We start from the raw sequence: 23,219 nt of genomic DNA, 5'->3' as shown, positions 1-23,219 counted from the left end.
ATTTACAATACAGTGAATCATGGCACACGTTAGCACAATAGCATTAACATTTTTTATGCTATTGTGGTGCATTGGTCGACTAGCGCCAAAAATGATGGCGGTGGTCCAGCAATGCGTGGGGATGCCCATTGGAAACAATGGTAGCAACACTTTAACGCCTACCTTGGGCTTGAAAAATGGCACAGGGAAATTTCGTAAATTTCACTGTGCCATTTTTCTGGGTCTCCTAATGGGGAAATGGTGCAGGCATATTGTGGTGCTCAGGGTTACAAAGTGGTATGGGGAAAAGACCTCCTTGATGCTTCCTTAGTGTAAAAGAAATGGTGGTAGGGTGGTGGAAGGAGGCGCTAGAGGCTTGTAAATAGTAAATAATGTGCTGTATTTTGTCCTTTGTGCAATGCATTACAGCATTTGTGGATGCTGCACTGTGTTATGTGAAAAAGGAGTAAATTGGGACCATAGTGTTTATTGACAGTTAACCCATACCAGAAAATTAATTTCAGTGCAAAGACTTTTGGCGTGTCAAGCAAAGTAGTTGTTTGTGTATTTCAGCAGACCCAAAACATTGATAAAAGGGACAGTTTTCAATCCTTTTGTTGTAATTTTGCACCACCTACTTGTGACACATAAGGAAGCACCACCTGAACCTGGAATACAACCCACATAAACCTGTCAAATAACCCATCTTGATGGGCGAGGAAAGAACCAAATGTCAGTCTTTACTTTGAATAGAGTTACATCAGGAGTTATTACATTACTCTTACATCGCAGTCTTTTACATCGTCAATTCACAGTAAGACGGTAAGTTCAGTTTTTCTATAGATATGCAAATGTATGTGTGCTTAAATATATGTGTGTGTGTGTATATTTTTTAATATATATATACATATATACATATATAAAATACCTTCATGTCCTACAAGTCTTAAGGCTACATCCACATCCACTAAGCGGGGCGCTGCACGGCGACGGGTGCAAGATCCTGTCACATAAATTAACAAATCCACACTGTTGTTAATCAGTCAGGAAAAGTGGCACTCCAGAATGACAGAATTCACCAAACTTTAATTTCGGCTGAAGCGTTTCAACAGCAATAGTCTTAGTCATAGCCAAACTTAAGAATCACTTAAAAACTTAAGTTTGGCTATGACTAAGACCGTTGCTGTCAAGTGGTGCCAGCTTTTCTTGACTGACTAACAACAGTGTGGATTAAAAAAAATAAAATATATATATATATATATATATACACATATATATATATGGGTTTTTTTCTTCCAAAAACAAAAACGCAGCACTCCAAAAGACTTCGTCTACTTCTTTAATGTGTTCCAAAACAACCCATCATCACCACCAACGGGTTTAGACTATCGCAGTCTTGATCACGGTAAGTAAGTGCATCTTTTGTTTTGCCTGTGTATATATATATATATATACAGTATATACTCCCACCCTCTGCCATTATCCAGCATTCTGGGAGATGTAGTGCAAAACACCCATAGTCAAAGTGTAAATTAAAAATACCAATATCAAAGTGTCTAATACATTTTCACAGACATTACCGATCCCTTTCTCTATTTCTGCTACTTATACATTATTTTTACATACACAAAACTGTGTATTTCAGAAACATATCTATGCCATCTCGCCCAATGAGTGTGGCTATTCATTCAAACTACTATGCATGATCTATCCATCATGAGTATATTATTAAAGTAAAGTCCATATGTTCAGCTACTCCTAGTGCCAAAGCAATAGGTGGATCCCCCCCCACAGGCCTAAGTGTATTGTACCAGGGCTACCTGCCTGTCCCTTTCCTCTTGTCCCAGTACATCTACTTCACTGGGCTTACTACATATCTACTTGTCCTCTCTCATATATTTACATGGTGTCGGGACATACTTTCCCCTGTTCCCTGTGGGACCGGTACATGAGCCCGAGATCACAGCCATATGGATCGATCAAAGTATCGAAATTTAATAACTATTAACGTTGTAGTTTATTTGCAACCACTGATGATATTGGGCTTTCTATATTAGATATTGTTCAGATCTACTGAAATAAGGGATATAGTATCCCTGGCCTCCCCCCTGGAGCCATCATTACAGTATAGTCTGGTCCTAAGTCCTCTAGAGAACTGTCCATTATTCAGATCTCCTGTAGGAATATCTCCAGTGTCCCAATCTTACCACCTATCCACTTCAGGGTCCCTTTGCCAAGACCTATGGGCATTATACATCTTAGGGCAGTGGTTCCCAAACTGTGCGCCGCGGCACCCTGGTGCGCCGTTAAAAGTTGCCAGGGGCGCCACGCACATTTTGGAAATAGATATGAACATTTATAAAAAGATTAATGCCGAGTTACATAAGCCCCACCTGTCAAGGTCTTGCCCTCTGCAGCATGGTTTCACCAAACGTGATTAGTTCTTTATTCGTCATTGCCAGCCGGTCGGAAATTCAACTAATGTTCTGTTTTTAAAACAGATGGATATTTCCCAGGGGCGAGCACGAGGCCCCTGTGTAGTTTCTGGACAGGAGAAAACTGCTAACAGCTTGATTCAAAACACACACAGAAGTTGAGTTTGTTTATTTAGGTTAGAAGACATTATTAGAATTATTAGTTCATTGTTGATGACAAGTCCAGGGGAAAATTGCAGCATTTCTGCTTTGTGAAAGATTAACCTTCCACCCTTTTCTTATTATTAAGCACACCTTTCCTTTTTTCCCCATTTGTGTTTACTAAATGCTAGTAAATTGTTAAAAATAAATTATAGGACAACAGTCCTCCCTCACTTGCATGCCCAAATCAGATTACTTACTGAGTCTTACTGCCAGGGGAAGGCAATTTTCGTTGGGATGCCAGAAAAACGGCTATGGGAGGTACAGACCAAGTGGAACTTGGAAAGCACAGCTATCAAAAGCTGAAGCCTTTGAAATAATTTAAGGCAGCAGTGCCTCCTAAATTCTCAAGAAACTGCAGAGTGGGAGTGTGAACGGCAGTGCTTAATTTGTAAATAAAAACGTGCCGGTGCCCAAAGTCCTCCTTTTAAACATGTGGCTGCTGCAATTAAATGTGCGAAAATGGAATACTGAGGCAGTGTAATACTGAAGCCATCTCAGGCCTCTTCAATGATTTTAAAGCCACTCTCTGCCCCTTCAGCTCACTCTTGCAGCTTTCTGTTTTCTCCCATTGTGACACTATTTCGTTTTTCTCTTCCTTGCTTAGCACCGGAAACAACAAGCACAAATTAAGCACTGGTGAATGATCAAGTACTGTTAAGTAGTTTTAGAGGAGAAAGTGTCCAGATTGAAGGCAGAATGTGTGCACCAAAGGTGAGGTGTGAGATGTGTGTGTGGTCAAGGCAATGTAATGACGTTGTAAACAGAGAAGAAAATACGTGCATGGAGGACAGCAAGTGTGACACAGGGGGGAGATGTGGCTACATTTTTTAGACGTTTAAGAATGAGAGGTTGAATTGGAGGAGATGTGGTCTAGCAGGGAGGAGGAAACATACAAAACATCCATGTTATGCTCGTTGATATAAATAAAGTACTCCCGAGGCTGGGCTTACATCGCCCACCCAAAAAAAAAAAAAAAGTAACATAATGGGGAGCCGCGGGCAATGGCAAATATAGGTGAAGGGAGCCGCGGGTCGAAAAAGTTTGGGAACCACTGTCTTAGGGAATCATGCACCTTTCCTATTTTGACATGACACTCATGCCTACTATCCAAATGCCAATGCATTTTGTTACATCTCCCATAGCTAATCTATGAATCACCATTATGGTTCTGTCTGCTGATCTTAGCATAAGTGTCTCTGGGCTTGGATATTGCACAGATGCACTCTATCTCTAGTCATAACACTGTCATTGCCTATTTGTACATTTTCTATAGATGACTGTGCATTTCCTCATCTCCATTCAATCCATACAGTATCTCAGTCTTGAGTCTAATAATCATTCTTGACTCCAATCGTCTTAGTTTAAGTGCCCTGTCACCTCCTCTTTTAAGTTTCTTTATCCATGCTATGCCATAGTAGCGCATATGTAGCCAATCTGCTCCATCATGACATTGTAGATGCTTGGTTAAGGCATAATTCATATCTCTATTTTGTACTGCCCTTATATGTTCCTGTATCCGTTTTTTTCAGGGGGCAGATCGTACTTCCCACATATCTTAGCCCACATAGGCACTCTAAGGCATATACAACAAATGAGGTGTTGCATGTTATCTTGTCCTCTATGGGTATGTTTCTTCCTTTGTAGTCCATATACTCCTTTTTGTTGATGCCAATCTGGCATGCCTTGAACTTATTGCACCGCACAAATATTTTGTTCTTTTTTTGTAACTAATTCACTGGTGTCATCATCTCAAAGTGGCTTTTTACAGGATGGTCTTTCAAAGAGGGTGCTCTCCTATAGGTCACATGTGATCACAATCCTAAAACTGGGCCAATGTCTGGATCCTTCTTTATCACAGTCCAATATTTATTTAATATATTAAGCACTTGATGACTCTTTACTGTAAGTCAAAATTAATCTAATAGTAGCTTCATCCACCTCTTTGGGTGAACTTGGATTGTTCATAAGTAGCTTGGTACGTGTGAGGGATCTTGCTCTATCCTTTCCTTGTTTCACCTCCCGATATTTGTATCCTATTTTGAGGAATCTCGGTTTTGTTTCTCTGAATTTGCTTTCCATTTCATTCTCATTAGAACAGTTTCTCTTCATCCTAATGAACTCCCCGTAGGGGATACTTTTGTTTAGTGATGTTGGGTGAAACCTAGAACCGTGTAATACACTGTTCATTGCAGTGGACATGCGGTGTAAAGTTGTCTGTATTGGGTTCTCCTAAACATACACTGTCACATCCAGAAATTCTATCAATGTCCTGCTCATTTTGTATGTAAACTGTAAGCCCACATTGTTCACATTCAATATGTCTATGAATTCCTTACATTGGTCTTCTGGGCCATTCTAAATCAAGAAAAGGTCATCTATGTACCGGAGCCACATGACAATTGTTTCCATATATGCATCATTCTCCTCCCTCCAAGCCACATGCTTCTCCCACCAGCCCATAGTGAGGTTTGCGTAGCTTGGAGAAAAGGAAACTCCCATGGCAGTTCCACAGACTTGAGAATACATTTGATGATTAAAGATAAAGATGTTATTCCTCAGGCATAACTCAACCATCTCCAACAACATCTCTGAGTGTTTCAGCTCATGAATGCTCCTTTGTTGTAGGAAATATTTTACTGCTCTCAGTCCAACTGTGTGAGATTGATGTATAGAGGGACACCACATCTATGGTGACTAATAGGTATCCCTCCTGCCAGGCAATATCATCCAGCAATCTTAGAAAATCCCCTGTATTGAGTATATGTGAGCTTAAGTTTCTCACCATTGATGCCAAGAAAAGGTCCACATAAAGGGATAGATTCTCATATAGGGGTCCACAGCTGGATATAATGGGTCTACCAGGGGGCTTAGTCAATGTTTTATGTATTTTTGGGAGGAAATATATTGTAGGAATCACTGGGCTCTCATTCATCAAAAATGCTCGTTCATCTTCATTCAGTAGACCTTCTGAGTGCCATTTCTGAAGTCTCTTGTGTAGATCCAAGGTTAAATCATTAAGAAGATTTTCTGATAGCTTGTGATAATTCGTAATTACATTTAATTGTCGAAGAGCCTCTTCTAAGTAATCATTCTTCTCCACAACTACAATATTTCCTCCCTTATCTGCTGGTTGAATTTCTAATCTCTCATTGTTTGTCAGTCACATTACATTCACCTCAACTCAGGTTTTCTTTACAATTGTGATGTGTCATATTTTTCACTTTTTCCAAGTCTGTGAGTACCAGTTCATAAAAGGTGTCAATCTTATTTCCTGGTGTCAAATTGGGGCAAAATTTCGATTTTGGTTTGAACTTTGTGTGGCAGTGGCCCTCTGTATTGATGTCCAGTTCCATAAGTATTTTTGTTTGTGTTTCTGTTTATTCATCACCACATAGATTATTTGTAAGATCAAATACATTCTTCAAGTCAGCTTTCTGTTCAATGGTTAGTTTCAGACTATCATGTTCCTGATTTGGTACAGATCGTGTTTTTGGCTCCATTTTGGCAAATAATTTTGCTAACTACAGTTTGCGAATGAATTTATAGAGGTCGATTCTAGTTTCTACATAGTCCAAATGTCTTTCTGGGCCAAATGTTAAGCCCCTCCGAAGTACACACATTTCATGCTCTGTTAAGTCATGTTTAGATAAATTAATGACGAAGTTGTCTTCTCCCTTTTCCCCATCTTCTTGCATTATTTCCTTTGTCTGTTGCGTAGTGGGTAACCTCTTGTTTCCTTGGCCCCCCTTCTCTTCTTTCTCCATCTCTTTCTTCCTGTGGCATTAATTGTCCATGTCCTTGTCCTCGTCCTCTGCCCCTCGGTGTTGTTTGATCCATGCAGAGTAATTTCATTTTGTCTAAAAAAGTTGTTTTCTTGGTTATGAGTGATGTTCCTTCTCCCTCTCCTCCACTCCAATCAGTCTCTGATTCGCTGTTTGTTACTTCAGTGGATTCTTCCAACAACCGGAAATTTTCTCTGCTTTCGTTCTTCCACTTGTTGTTCATGTTTATCCAGATTTGCCTCCATTGTTATTCCCAATTTCTTACTTGTTTTTTTTTTCCTGTTGTAAGAGTTGAATCTTGTTTTCTAATTCTCCAACATTTTTCTTAATCTGTCTTTTTTGGCATATTTGATTAAAATCTCCATCATATGCTTGGAACAACTCATGCTATTTTCACCCTATTCCTGTAACAGCTCGGGGCTAGTATTTGGATGATTAGTTAGAGTGAAAATCCGCAGTACCCTAGGGACTCTCCCCACTTGAATATACTTTTCAAGGGTAATTATTTCCCAACTTTGGAATTTCTTTCTTGAGTAGCCATTCTAATTGAAAATGTAACTGTTTGATATTCCCAGTAGGTGTCTCACCCATCCTGTTTCCTTCCTTAATGGCTGTAGGTGCTTCTAACTCCCTTCGAAAGAGTGTTTCTGCTCTCACAAGTTGCTTAGCTGCTCTCGCCTCTATATTAATATTATTGTCTTTATGTAATGTCTGTTGAGAAAAATAATGCCTGTAGGAAAAAAGAATTAAAGTAGGCTCTCCTCTGCCTCGTTGTCACCCACTTAGGATGATTGATGGTGGTCTGGTATGTGACCTTTTCCTCCAGAAGTCCTTTCGTTCGTTTTCTTAAGTTACTCTATTTTAAGCATCCTCTATTTTAAGCATTTCGAACCACTTAGACAGTGCCCTTATCTCTCATTTAATCTGGTTTAAATGTGCATTTGATGTCGATGATGCAAGCACCAGCTGTGGAGCACGCCGTGACAGGACTGTTTTGTTTGAAGAATATATATTTATATATAACCTAATTACTTTAATAATGTATAATTTATAATTGAATGTATTTGTCATTATATATGTATATTTATATATACATTGAATTTAATCAATTTAAATTTAACAACTTAATTAATTTCAAATATAAAAGTAATACATATTAAACTATTACAAATATATATTATAGCTTTAAATTAAATTAGATTTAATTGTATTTTACCTAATTATAAACTACTCATTCCTGAACCCTATAAAACTCCTTACTACCCATTTACAATACCCATTACTGAACCCTAAAAACTCCTTACTCTCTGTTAGACCTGGCATCCTTGGCGTGGTATTCCGTGAATATTTTCCCCTTCTGACCTCCTGTATGCTGACTCCGTTTCTGCTGGCTTTAGGACTGACCAGTGTTAAAGTGCATGTGCTCTTTCCCTAAAACATGATACCATTCGCTTATCCACAATTGGCTTATTTAATTTACTTATAAGTCCCTACCTGTGCCCAGGGCCTATATATTAAATGCTTTTGGTCGGCCTGCAGCAGTGATTGTGCCGCCCACTTGAGTAGCTCTTTAAACATGACTCAGACCTGCTACTGCAGAGCCTGTGTGTGCAATGTTAAATTCCCATGCTGACTTGGCAAGGTAACCCACTTGCCAGGCCTAAACCTTCCTTTTTAATACACACAAGGCACCGTTAAGGTAGCCCCTAGACAGCCCCAAGGACGAGTCCAGTGTATTTAAAAAGTTAGGCATGTACTTTTAAGCTTTCCATGTCAAGGTAGTGAAAAACTCTTACATCTGCTTTTCACTGCTGCAAGGCCTGTCTCTACCATCGGATAACATCGGGATTGCTTTATTACTTTTTATAAGTTTAATTTCCAATTGGGAAGAGATGGGACACCCACCCCCAAGTTTGGTGTCTCTGAAATCACAATTTAAAATCACAACTTATGTTGAAGTTTGATCTTGAATTGTAATTTTGAAAATGCCACTTTTAGAATGTGATCTAGTGCCTTCTGCCTGTCTCTGGATACATATCTGGGTGGGTGGCAGCTGGGCTCTTGTGCATTCCCTCCACACAGCCAGACACAAAGGGAACTTAGGTGTGACTGCGTGGCCATCTACATGTTGAAGGCCCGTCCTGGGCAGGGTTGGAGGGAGGGGTAGACATTTACACCTGAATAGGCTGTGTCCTGAGCCCTCACAAAGGGCTGCATAACCCCCTGGCGTGTATCTGGAGCCAGGGCAGGGACTTTGTGCACTTCAAAGGCCTCTCTTTGACATCTCCCCATTTCAAAGGCACCATTGGGTATAAGAACTGGGGTTTTGATCCTACCGGACAAGTACATTTCTGGACCTGAGAACATTCTGCCAGGAAGACGGACAGTTATACTGCTGAAGGGACTGCTAATCTGCGTTATCTGTGTTGGACTTTGTTGGGCGTCTGCTCTGCTGTACCTGCTCTGCTGCCCTCCTTGCCTGGGAGTGAGAAAGACTGGACCTGCATTTCTACATTTCCAGAAGCAAAGTGACTTCAAGGGTTTGCTGGCTTGCCTCTTGTTCTGAAGTCTCAGGGAGAAAAGACTTCACGCCCTCCTGCTACAGCCTCTGGACTCTGCCAACTGTGAGTCCTGCCCTGCCAAGTGGTCCCAATCCAGTCCTGGTCCCTTGGAAGTGGTTTCTGCAGCTGCTTCTACAAAAATCCAAACATTGCCATCACTGCGCAGATTGGAGGACATCAGAGAAGAACATCACAGCACCGGCTGTGCATCTCAGAATCAAGGCATCACCCTCAGCACAGACACATCACCTTCACGATGCCGGCTGCACAGCTCGATAACAACGCATCACCTTCACCCCCAAGGGTTCACCAATGACGCATCCCGACTGTGCAGATTGGAACAACGCATTGCCTGAAAGCCGCCTCCTCTGCTCCTCGTATCAGGTCTCTGAGATCGATGCTTTCTCCAACCCAAAAGTACTTTTTCAGAAGGACAAGGTTGGTCCCTGTAGCAGACCTGCACTCCATCACATTTGGCTTGACTTCAGATTTGACCCAGCCTAGCGCAACCAGATAGCCCTGGTTGGCTCTTTAAACTTTTAATACTATATTTGCAGATAGCTTTTACAAATGAATCTCTCGATGTAGGAGACTGGCTCTCTATATAATGTACAAAAGTGATGTGCCCCTTACAGAGAGTCTAAGCAACCCCACCTTTGTTTACAAAGATAAAAATTAGACCACCCAATGCTCTAATTTTTATGATAGCTTGGTCGAGCAGCTAGGCCAATCTTGGAGAAGTGCTAAGCATTTGTTATACTCACAGTATCAATAAATGTGAACACACACTCAAAAGAATAATGCAAGACCAATTTACAAAAGTACTTCAGACTTTTATAACATTTTTAGGACCAAGATCTTTAAAATAGGGTAAATACTTCTTAAGTTATGATTTTTCCAAGTTAGGAAAGGAATCAATGGGAGAAAACTTAAAAAATGCATAGAAAATCAGCCAATGCGTTTATTAATGTCTTCTTTTGTTTATAGGCCGAGGTCATCGAGCTATCCTGTGGTCCAGCCAGGAAAGTTCAGTCGGCTCCTGGTTTCAGCAGGAGCAGCTCCTAAAAAAGAGGCTGGTGCAGGACCACTGCAAGGGACTACTTGGAAAAGGAATGCATAGGCAGACTTAAAGCAAGTCCAGTGGGTCCCCTTGGAGTGTAGAGGCCGCAAGGGGTGGGGGACCCTTAGAGCACAGCTGGTGCTCCGGTGTGAGGGCATCTGACCTTATTTGGTTATTTATCATTAGTTTATAAGGGGATGCATTAGAGGTTCCGTGAACCTTTTGACTGCGCCTAGAGTAGTTCCCACCATAAACTCAGTTTCGGTACAAATCAATAGTAATATTAATCAATAACATTAATAATCTTGGGAGTCAATAATTTCCACGCACCATGACCCCTTGGCCATGAATAACCACACCTTTATGTAAAAGTTAGAATGTTTATTTCCCTATATTAACAAAGCTAGTATCACGTAACTTAGTCTCAAAATCAAATGGTAAGCATACAGACACAGTACAGGTTGACCGAACCTTCTAAAGAATCTCAATTTAATCAAAGCTTGGATCACTACACATTCTAAAGTTTCACTACAAATAAATAGCAAGAATAACTGCACAATAGAAACGGCATACATTTAGAATTCAGGAAAAAAAAGACATCAACTGTTGTTACATGTAGCATGCATCAATCGTGAGTATCCTAACTTTCTGATTAGAATAGCATGTTTGGGCTTCATGCAAAACAATTTAGTCAACACAAATTTGGAAAAACATAGAACTATGGCTCTATCAAAATTAGCGGTTGGTACCGAAGGACAAAAGCAAATGGACATAGCAATCAGTAACATCGTCTTATACCTTGCCTCAGTATGGTTCAGCAAGCTGCGACTGTCTTCGTCAATTGGACATCTATTCAGTCAGCAAATCATGGGAATTCTGCATTAAAGTTCAAGATAGGAAATGCCTTTTCATGCAGTTCGGAAAGAATAATGACTATCCTCTTGGGACTGTTAGGAAAGAGCCGGGGCAAACCGCCTCTCCCCTCTCGGTGCAGTCTGGCTAAGTTAGATTCCCTAAAATTACTTCCCACTTTGCTACTGGTCAGAGAATTTTACTTTTAGTCCAATGAAAGTAGAACCTCAAAACTAAGAATTTACTAAACCGTTGTTCACATGTCCATGATTGGCTCCTCTTCTGTTCCTGTTGTTGGGCTTGTCAGGTAACAGATTTGTATCAGTTTATACTCCAGTCAGCGCAAGCATTGTTAGCTCATGGGAACATTGCCTTTACACACACTAAGCTATACAAAGTATCCTTAGCTAGTACAACATATTCTAGCAAACAGTTCTCATGGGAAAGGATTCTAGCTACTCACATTCAGTCAGCGAAAGGGAAAATTACAATTAAATTCTCTGAGCAGCCATTCTATGATTCGTCTAAGCAATGCAACTTTGACATGAGGCCATGCAACTAGGCCCAAGAACTCACTAAATTAAGACCTATAATTAATAAAGCAAGTATATAACACGTAACCATTAATATGACATACTACTACCTTGATCCAAACATAAGCTTGACATTTTACATTAAAAGGCTGTTAATAAGTACACTTCGTGATTACTGGTGGTCACTCAAGTAGGCACATTTTCAAACTTGTGTATTATTTTTCTATGTTAATTCATTTTCTTTGCAGATTTAACAATCAGAATACATGACTATTCATTAGTAAAAATTCTGTGTTAACAATCCCTCCTGTGATGACTAAATATGTCATCACACTTACATCTTCCAACACAAATTTTCGCTCCAGCTAAAATATGTCATCTCTATCCTTTCTAATCTTTGTTCCCTCTTTGAATTTTCCCTAAACAAATTTTCCATTTGTATTTCTTCCCTCCTATGATCATTTTTCATTTTCTTTGATTTGATGATTCAATATAATTTACATATTCCCCATGCTCCAATCATACAAATCACAATAATCAATATTCCTTGTATTATCGTCAATACTATCCCCTTCCCAATGTTGCAGAGCCAATTTCCCACTGAAGCAAATCATTTGCCAACTTTCTCCCAAACACCTCGCTCTTTCAGCTATTTCAAATCAGCACTATCATTAGTCAGATTAGTAAGTAAGCTTCTAATTTCTTTGCTATTATCAGGAATAGACGAACAACAATGCTTCAAATTCAGCATTTTGCAAACTTTGCCATCTTTTGCCAAAAGAATGTCTAACGCAAGGTGGTTCTGAAGATACCACTGCCATTTCTTGAATCCATTAGGAGCATGGATCCTGAAAAAGGTGTCAACATATTATCCACAATAGTAGACAACTTTTGAATCTTTATAGAACTCAGAACAACTCCTACTGAAGGAATCATTGCTCCAAATATATCTCCCACTATACTAGAAGGAGACTCTCTCTTTTGTTGAATGTGATATAGTACAGTAATTTTTGGTAATCTTTTCAAGTCCTCAAGTTGGAATATCTTTGGGAAGACTAACTCCAAGTAACATGTTGCATACGATACTCTGGGAAGACGGAAATAAGCATTCGACCCACAGATGTAATAAATTCTAGGAAAAGCTGGATCCTGTCCATTCAACATAAACGACCATTTACTCTGGAACAAAAACACATGTCTGCATTCACTTGTTCCCACAAACAACGTGTCAGTACAAGATTTAGGCTTATATATACAAAGCTTTCCTACGTGTTGCGCCGCTAAAGCTAACCTCCCTTGAGTTTTTATTTCAGTAAGTGCATAATCATTTCTAAAAGTCCTTTTCTCTAAGCCCTTTTCTAACTTCTCCTTTAATGCCTTTCTCCTCTCATCTGTCTGATCTAGAAAGCTCTTTTCTAGTGGTGTAAGCAAGCATGTCAGATTGTTTCTATGCACATATGCAGTGCCAGAGGTCAATGTAGGCTCAAAGAATCCTCTCACTAATTCTATAGTGTCCTGCTTGACTACTCTACTCAGATACTTAACTATGGGACAAACAAAAATACAACATCAAACTTGGAATAGAAATACTGGATGTACTCCTGATTATAGAAAATCAACAGACTACAACTGATCCCATAAGTGAGGGGCAAACTATGATAGGGAACTCCTTCTTTGACTAATGAAGGAATCTGCGTGCAAACATTATTTCTTGCATCCATCGTCTCAACATACTCACTCAAAAAGCTGAAGTATGGTTGGCTTTACTCTTGTCAAGAACAGTCATTCCCACAATCAATACCAGGCACAATATTATGCATACAATCGCCAAACCAACACTCAAGTATTTACAGCACCTATTCTTCCTATCCTGCTGGCTATGGTTACGCATCATCTGTAAATAATCAGAAAGTAGAAGAGAAAAATTATAACTATGCAGCAAAAATCAAAAACAAAATTATCAATCTTCTTTCAGCAATTTTCAGGATGCTTTTGTCAAAATCCGTTTAGCAGCTCGTCAAAATCAGGTTACTTTGTCACATCAGGTTATCAAAAAGCCTTTTCCGGTTACTTTCAATAGTCTCTTTTTCTTCCTTGTACTCTTCTCAGCTTGTAAATTCAACAGTTCAGCTTACTGGTTTCATTCAAGTGCCAAAAGATTGACCTTGAATGTCTTGATCAAAATAAAAAGACAAAAATTATCTTTGTCATTCACTTCACATACGCCCATTCAGGACTAGCATACCTTTGACTTGCAATTACCTTTCTTTTCAGCTTTCGACCTCCATTCAACTGTCCTTCACTCAGATCTTCCCTCCGTTGTCATATCAACTTCATCCTCAATAGTTGTCACTACAATTGCTTCCTTTCGCATCGCTTGTGACCTCGGCCACTTATATCCTTTCAGAGGACCTTTGGTTAGTACACTTTTCAGGGTCAAACTGGTAACAACTTCTTGCTGTGCAGGACTTTCTCTTGACGGACCTGTAACTGGTTCAGGAGTCACACTATAGTGGCTTTTATCTGCCTCAACTCCTTCCCCCTTGGATTCCATAGTTTGCTCTGTTTGTCTCTCAAAATTGAGCTCTCCACTGACTAGACTTCCCTGCTGCCTCAATTGAGATTGGTTCACTTTCACTTTCCTGTAGGTCTTCTCCTTTGTCTCTCACAGGAGTGGCTGAACTGTTCTCGATTTGCTAAGCTCTGAGGTTGGTCTGGTCGTTGTGGGTACTCTCAACAACTCTCCTTTATTGTCCAAAGGACATGCCGCTTTTCCTGTATGGCTTGCGTGGATCCAGTTAGGAACTCCAGGGCACTTCACAGCTGTGGTAGTGATCAAAACTACCTGAAAAAAGGGCCTTTCCATCGAGGCTCCAAACACGTCTTCCTCACGTGTTTTCTGATCACAACCCAGTCACCTGTTCTCAGGTTGGGTCCTTGATCTTGAGACGGTTGCAGTGTGGTGGCTTCCACCTGATGAGAGAAAGAGCGAACCACATCAGTCAGACCCTTTTAGTAGTCCACCACCATATTATCTGTTATGTTCACAAGAGCATTTGCAGGAACTGCTGGCAACCTCATTGCTCTGCCCATGATGATCTCATGTGGTGACAGTCCTGTCTTCTTTTCAGGTATGTTTCTAATGGTAGTACGTTGGGCCATTTCAGATTCGTGGACACATACATTTTCGCCATCCTTGATTTAAAGGTACCATTCATCTGTTCCACAAGTTCTGGTGCTTCCGAGCAGTAACTTCAATGCAACTTCTGCTCAATGTTTAAGGCTGCACATAGTAATTTAATTACTTCATTGTTGAAGTGACTTCCTCTACCTGATTCTATAGAGATCGGAAACCCAAAACGTGGTATCAGTTCCTTAAGCAGTATTTTCGCTACTGTGAGGCTGTTGTTTCTTCGTGTAGAATAAGCTTAAATCCAATGACTAAAGATGCAAACAATCACCAACACATATCTCAATCCTCCACACACAGGCATTTCAATGAAATTCATCTGCATTCTGATGAATGGACCTTCTGCTCTTCCGATGTGGTTCACATTGACCACTGTCCCTTTATCCGTGTTCATTTGTTGACAGATGACGCAACAGTGGCAAACTGCTTCAGCGACCTGTCTGAAATTTGGTTTGAACCAATTCTGCTTGATCAATCAAATCATTGCATCCCTCCCAACATGTACTTGACTAGGGTAATATCTAGCTATTTGAGTCAACAAACTGTTCGGCAGTACTAATTGACCCTCTTCTGAAATCCACAGTTCACCTTGTTGTTGTACACATTTAATTTTGACCCATGACCTTTTTTCTTCCCTATCAATATTATTCTGTAGTGTTTTCAGCTCTTCCAAGGTATCTATATAATGTAATGCCACTGCAGTGTAAGTGTGTGCAGTTTTAAACTGTAAATTCGACTTGGCAAGTGTCCCCACTTGCCAGGCCTAACCCTTCCCTTTTCCTACATATAAGACACCCCTAAGGTAGGCCCTAGGTAGCCCCATGGGCAGGGTGCAGTGTATGGTAATGGTAGGGTAGGATATATACTTATGTGCTGTATATGTCCTGACAGTGAAATACTGCCAAATTCGGTTTCCATTGTTGCAAGGCCTATCTCTCTCATAGGTTAACCTGGGAGCTGCCTTTAAACATGATTAAAGCTTAGCATCCCTTTGGGAGCAGATAGACATGTGGAGTTTGGGACCTCTGAACTCACAATTTAGAAATACATCTTTTAGTAAAGTTGATTTTGAGATTGTGTTTTTGAAAACACCTCTTTTAGAAAGTGGTAATTTTCTTGTTTAAACCATTTTTTGTGACTCTGCCGGTTTGTGGATTCCCTGTCTGGGTTAGTTTGACATTGTGCTGTTTGCACCTCTCTCTAGACAGTGACACAAAGGGGGCTGGGGTGTAGCCTGCATATTTGGATGAACCATCTGAGCTAGGAGGGAGGGGAGAAGTGGTCATTCGCAACTGAAAGGGCTGTGCCTGCCCCCGCACAATGCAGACTCCAACCCCCTGGTGTGTGTCTGAGGCCTTGCCTGGGCAAGGCAGGATTTCACAAACAAGTAAGACTTTCCTTTGAAGTAGGCCTACTTCAAAGGCCAAAATGGGTATAAGAAGAGGACCCAAAACCACAAACTTTAGACACTTCTTGGGGTAGGAACTCTACCTCACAGACACTCCTTGGGGTAGACACTTCTGGACAAGAAACCTGCTGGTGAAGAATCCCTGAACCAGACCTGCCAAGAGGAACTGCCTGGGTGCCCAAATGACTCACTGGGACTGCTTTTTTGACAAGGACTGCTGCCTTGCTGCCCCCTGGCTGTGCTGAGAAGTGCTCTCCAAGGGCTTGGATAGAGCTTGCCTCCTGTTCCCTGAAGTCTCAGGACCAAAAGGCTTCACTCCTGCAACTGGACTCCTTGTGCTGTGAAAATTCGATGCACAGCCTGCCAAAAACAATGCACAGCCTGCCCTGCGGTGAGAAATTCACTGCACGCCGAACCGGAACGGTGCAGCCCGATTTTGCAAGGAGAAGATCAAAGCGTTGCAACCGGAACTTTGACGCACGGCCCACCGGATCGGCGCACAGCCGACCTGTGACGACGCAGGCCGACTTCCAGAGAGGAATCGATGCAGCCCCTACCGTGAGGGAGAAATTTCCACGCAACGCCTACTGGATTGACGCAGCACTTGTGACTTCGCTCCGCAAGCCCAGGATTCCACGCACCGTCCCTGGGGCACCAGAAAACCCCGCAACCCGAAGAGGAACCAAGTTTGCATGCCGGAAATCGACACAAAGCCTTTCCCTGTGTGAAAAATAACGATGCAAGTTGATGTGCGAAGGGGCAAAACCAACGCACACCTCCCCGTTTTCCACGCATCACCTACTCTGCGGGCCCTTGCGGAGATTTTGAACGCAAACCAGGTACTTTGTACTTGCAAGAGACCTTTACTGTTTTTAAGAGACATTTACTTGTTTTGCAAAGACTTAAGACACTTTATATCATTTTTACAGTGATATCTCAACATCTACTTATTGCATTTTAATCATTTTGACCTTCATCTTGTCAGATAAATGTTATATATTTTTCTAAACACTGTGTGGTGTATTTTTGTGGTGCTATATGGTGGTATTGTATGATTTATTGCACAAATACTTTATACATTGTCTTCTAAGTTAATCCTGACTGCTCAGTGCCAAGCTACCAGAGGGTGGGCACAGGATGATTTGGACTGTGTGTGACTTACCCTGACTAGAGTGTGGGTCCTTGCTTGACAGGGGGTAACCTGACTGCCAACCAAAAACCCAATTTGTAACATTGGTGATCAGCGGTGAGGATAGGACTTGTACTTGTGCAGTGACATACTGTAGGAAAGTACCATCTTGCCTGGCATGTTACCCCCATTTTTCACTGTATATATGTTGTTTTTGTTGTATGTGTCACTGGGACCCTGCCAGCCAGGGCCCCAGTGCTCATAAGTGTGCCTGAAAGTGTTACCTGTGTTATGACTAACTGTCTCACTGAGGCTCTGCTATCCAGAACCTCAGTGGTTATGCTCTCTCATTTCTTTCCAAATTGTCACTAACAGGCTAGTGACCAATTTACATTGGCATACTGGAACACCCTTATAATACCCTAGTACAGTGGTTCCCAAACTGTGCGCCGCGGCACCCTGGTGCGCCGTTAAAAGTTGCCAGGGGCGCCACGCACATTTTGGAAATAGATATGAACATTTATAAAAAGATTAATGCCGAGTTACATAAGCCCCACCTGTCAAGGTCTTGCCCTCTGCAGCATGGTTTCACCAAACGTGATTAGTTCTTTATTCGTCATTGCCAGCCGGTCGGAAATTCAACTAATGTTCTGTTTTTAAAACAGATGGATATTTCCCAGGGGCGAGCACGAGGCCCCTGTGTAGTTTCTGGACAGGAGAAAACTGCTAACAGCTTGATTCAAAACACACACAGAAGTTGAGTTTGTTTATTTAGGTTAGAAGACATTATTAGAATTATTAGTTCCTTGTTGATGACAAGTCCAGGGGAAAATTGCAGCATTTCTGCTTTGTGAAAGATTAACCTTCCACCCTTTTCTTATTATTAAGCACACCTTTCCTTTTTTCCCCATTTGTGTTTACTAAATGCTAGTAAATTGTTAAAAATAAATTATAGGACAACAGTCCTCCCTCACTTGCATGCCCAAATCAGATTACTTACTGAGTCTTACTGCCAGGGGAAGGCAATTTTCGTTGGGATGCCAGAAAAACGGCTATGGGAGGTACAGACCAAGTGGAACTTGGAAAGCACAGCTATCAAAAGCTGAAGCCTTTGAAATAATTTAAGGCAGCAGTGCCTCCTAAATTCTCAAGAAACTGCAGAGTGGGAGTGTGAACGGCAGTGCTTAATTTGTAAATAAAAACGTGCCGGTGCCCAAAGTCCTCCTTTTAAACATGTGGCTGCTGCAATTAAATGTGCGAAAATGGAATACTGAGGCAGTGTAATACTGAAGCCATCTCAGGCCTCTTCAATGATTTTAAAGCCACTCTCTGCCCCTTCAGCTCACTCTTGCAGCTTTCTGTTTTCTCCCATTGTGACACTATTTCGTTTTTCTCTTCCTTGCTTAGCACCGGAAACAACAAGCACAAATTAAGCACTGGTGAATGATCAAGTACTGTTAAGTAGTTTTAGAGGAGAAAGTGTCCAGATTGAAGGCAGAATGTGTGCACCAAAGGTGAGGTGTGAGATGTGTGTGTGGTCAAGGCAATGTAATGACGTTGTAAACAGAGAAGAAAATACGTGCATGGAGGACAGCAAGTGTGACACAGGGGGGAGATGTGGCTACATTTTTTAGACGTTTAAGAATGAGAGGTTGAATTGGAGGAGATGTGGTCTAGCAGGGAGGAGGAAACATACAAAACATCCATGTTATGCTCGTTGATATAAATAAAGTACTCCCGAGGCTGGGCTTACATCGCCCACCCAAAAAAAAAAGAAAAGTAACATAATGGGGAGCCGCGGGCAATGGCAAATATAGGTGAAGGGAGCCGCGGGTCGAAAAAGTTTGGGAACCACTGCCCTAGTATATGGTACTGAGGTACCCAGGGTATTGGGGTTCCAGGAGATCCCTATGGGCTGCAGCATTTCTTTTGCCACCCATAGGGAGCTCTGACAATTCTTACACAGGCCTGCCACTGCAGCCTGAGTGAAATAACGTCCACGTTATTTCACAGCCATTTACCACTGCACTTAAGTAACTTATAAGTCACCTATATGTCTAACCTTTACCTGGTAAAGGTTAGGTGCAAAGTTACTTAGTGTGTGGGCACCCTGGCACTAGCCAAGGTGCCCCCACATTGTTCAGGGCAAATTCCCCGGACTTTTTGAGTGCGGGGACACCATTACACGCGTGCACTACACATAGGTCACTACCTATGTGTAGCTTCACAATGGTAACTCCGAATATGGCCATGTAACATGTCTATGATCATGGAATTGCCCCCTCTATGCCATCCTGGCATAGTTGCCACAATCCCATGGGTCTGTAGCACAGACCCTGATACTGCCAAACTGCCTTTCCTGGGGTTTCACTGCAGCTGCTGCTGCTGCTGCTGCCAATCCCTCAGACAGGTTTCTGCCCTCCTGGGGTCCAGCCAGCCTTGGCCCAGGATGGCAGAACAAAGGACTTCCTCAGAGAGAGGGTGTTACACCCTCTCCCTTTGGAAAAAGGTGTCAGGGCTGGGGAGGAGTAGCCTCCCCCAGCCTCTGGAAATGCTTTCATGGGCACAGATGGTGCCCATTTCTGCATAAGCCAGTCTACACCGGTTCAGGGAACCCTCAGCCCTGCTCTGGCGCGAAACTGGACAAAGGAAAGGGGAGTGACCACTCCCCTGACCTGCACCTCCCCTGGGAGGTGCCCAGAGCTCCTCCAGTGTGCTCCAGACCTCTGCCATCTTGGAAACAGAGGTGCTGCTGGCACACTGGACTGCTCTGAGTGGCCAGGGCCAGCAGGTGACGTCAGAGACTCCTTCTCATAGGCTCCTTCAGGTGTTGCTAGCCTATCTTCTCTCCTAAGTAGCCAAACCCTCTTTTCTGGCTATTTAGGGTCTCTGCTTTGGGGATTTCCTTAGATAACGAATGCAAGAGCTCATCAGAGTTCCTCTGCATCTCTCTCTTCACCTTCTACCAAGGAATCGACTGCTGACCGCGCTGGAAGCCTGCAAAACTGCAACAAAGTAGCGAAGACGACTACTGCAACTCTGTAACGCTGATCCTGCCGCCTTCTCGACTGTTTTCCTGGTGGTGCATGCTGTGGGGGTAGTCTGCCTCCTCTCTGCACTAGAAGCTCCGAAGAAATCTCCCATGGGTCGACGGAATCTTCCCCATGCTACCGCAGGCACCAAAGAACTGCATCACCGGTCCCCTGGGTCTCCTCAGCACGACGAGCGAGGTCCCTTGAATCCAGCAACTCTGTCCAAGTGACTCCCACAGTCTAGTGACTCTTCAGTCCAAGTTTGGTGGAGGTAAGTCCTTGCCTTTTGCAGCTACTCCAGCCTCTGTGCACTTCCGGCGGAAATCCTTTGTGCACAGCCAAGCCTGGGTCCACGGCACTCTAACCTGCATTGCACGACTTTCTAAGTTGTCCTCCGGCGACGTGGGACTCCTTTGTGCGACTTCGGGTGAGCACTGTTTCACTCCTCTTCGTAGTGCCTGTTCCGGCACTTCTGCGGGTGCTGCCTGCTTCTGAGAGGGCTCCTTGTCTTGCTGGGCGCCCCCTCTGTCCCCTGACGCAATTGGCGACATCCTGGTCCCTCCTGGGCCACAGCAGCATCCAAAAACCCTAACCGCACGATTTGCAGCTAGCAAGGCTTGTTGGCGGTCTTTCTTCAGGAAAAAACTTCTGCACGACTCTCCACGGCGTGGGGGATCCATCCTCCAAAGGGGAAGTCTCTAGCCCTTGTCATTCCTGCAGAATCCTCAGCTTCTACTGTCCAGTAGCAGCTTCTTTGCACCCACAGCTGGCATTTCCTGGGCATCTGCCCATCTCCGACTTGCTTGTGACTTTTGGACTTGGTCCCCTTGTTCCACAGGTACCCTCGTTTGGAAATCCATCATTGTTGCATTGCTGGGTTGTGTCTTTCCTGCAGAATTCCCCTATCACGACTTCTATGTCCTTTGGGGAACTTTAGTGCACTTTGCACTCACTTTTCAGGGTCTTGGGGTGGGCTATTTTTCTAACCCTCACTGTTTTCTTACAGTCCCAGTGACCCTCTACAAGGTCACATAGGTTTGGGGTCCATTCGTGGTTCGCATTCCACTTTTGGAGTATATGGTTTGTGTTGCCCCTATCCCTATGTGTCCCCATTGCATCCTATTGTAACTATACATTGTTTGCACTGTTTTCTAAGACTATACTGCATATTTTTGGTATTGTGTACATATATCTTGTGTATATTTGCTATCCTCATACTGAGGGTACTCACTGAGATACTTTGGCATATTGTCATAAAAATAAAGTACCTTTATTTTTAGTATATCTGTGTATTGTGTTTTCTTACGATATTGTGCATATGACACTAGTGGTACTGTAGGAGCTTCACTCGTCTCCTAGTTCAGCCTAAGCTGCTCTGCTAAGCTACCATTATCTATCAGCCTAAGCTGCTAGACACCCTATACACTAATAAGGGATACCTGGGCCTGGTGCAAGGTGTAAGTACCCTTTGGTACTCACTACAAGCCAGTCCAGCCTCCTACATTGGTTGTGCAGCGGTGGGATAAGTACTTTGTAACTACTTACCACTTTTGTCATTGTACTTTTCATAAGAGAAAAATATACAAAACAAGTTCAGTGTATGTACACCTAACCAAAAAGTTTTGCATTTCCTCTTTTCACTTCTTTTCTAAGTGCTGAAAAGTACCTCTAAACTTTCTAAAAGTTCTTAAAAAGTTTAAAAAGTTTTTTTCTGTCTTTCTAAAAAGTTCTGAAAACCTTTTTCTGACTTTTTCTATCACTTAAACACTTTCTAAAATGTCTGGCACAGGCCAAACTGTTGATCTGTCCAAACTTGCTTATGATAACCTTAGCTGGAAAGAAGCAAGGAGTCTCTGCACAGATAGAGGTTTAAGTGTAAGGAAGAATCCTTCCAGTGAACTGTTGGTTAACATGCTTATAGAACAGGATAAGGCCAGAGGTGCCCCTTCTGTTGAAAAAGTAGCTAATGGTTCTCAACCTGATCCAGGGACTCCCCTAGAAAAAGATTCAGGGAAGAAACTTCCTAGCCTGCCCATTACCAGACAGCCTAGCATAGTTGGTACTGATGTAGAGTCACACCATACTGATAGTGTTGTCTCACATCATAGCAAGAGTATTCCTTCTCACCATAGTAGAAGTGATTTGTCTGTTAACCAAGCTGTTAGGATGCCTTCTGTAAGGGACAGGTCTCCTTCTGGTCATTCTCACCATACTTCTGTTTCAACGCATGTCCCTCCCACCCACCCTGATGACAGATTGTTAGAAACGGAGCTCAATAGATTGAGAGTGGAACAAACCAGACTGAAGCTCAAGAAGCAACAGCTGGATTTGGGTAGACAGTCCTTAGAAGTAGAGAAAGAAAGACAGAAATTGGGTTTAGAAACCCATGGTGGCAGCAGCAGTATTCCCCATAGTCATCCTGCAAAAGAGCATGATTCCAGGAATCTGCACAAGATAGTTCCCCCTTATAAGGAGGGGGATGACATTAACAAGTGGTTTGCTGCACTTGAGAGGGCCTGTGTTGTACAGGATGACCCTCAAAGGCAGTGGGCTGCTATCCTATGGCTATCATTTAGTGGAAAGGGTAGGGATAGGCTCCTTACTGTGAAAGAAAGTGATGCCAATAATTTTACAGTTCTTAAGAATGCACTCCTGGATGGTTATGGCTTAACCACTGAACAATACAGGATGAAGTTCAGAGAGACCAAAAAGGAGTCTTCACAAGACTGGGTTGATTTTGTTGACCATTCAGTGAAGGCCTTGGAGGGGTGGTTACATGGCAGTAACATTACTGATTATGAAAGCCTGTATAACTTGATCCTGAGAGAGCATATTCTTAATAATTGTGTGTCTGATTTGTTGCACCAGTACTTGGTGGACTCTGATCTGACCTCTCCCCAAGAATTGGGAAAGAAGGCAGACAAATGGGTCAGAACAAGGGTGAACAGAAACGTTCATACAGGGGGTGACAAAGATGGCAATAAGAAGAAGGATGGTAAGTCTTCTGACAAGGGTGGGGACAAATCTAAAAATGAGTCTTCATCAGGCCCACAA

Source organism: Pleurodeles waltl, chromosome 2_1, assembly GCF_031143425.1.
Source record: "Pleurodeles waltl isolate 20211129_DDA chromosome 2_1, aPleWal1.hap1.20221129, whole genome shotgun sequence".
Classification (NCBI taxonomy): Eukaryota; Metazoa; Chordata; class Amphibia; order Caudata; family Salamandridae; genus Pleurodeles; species Pleurodeles waltl.
This window is presented reverse-complemented; position numbering follows the sequence as displayed.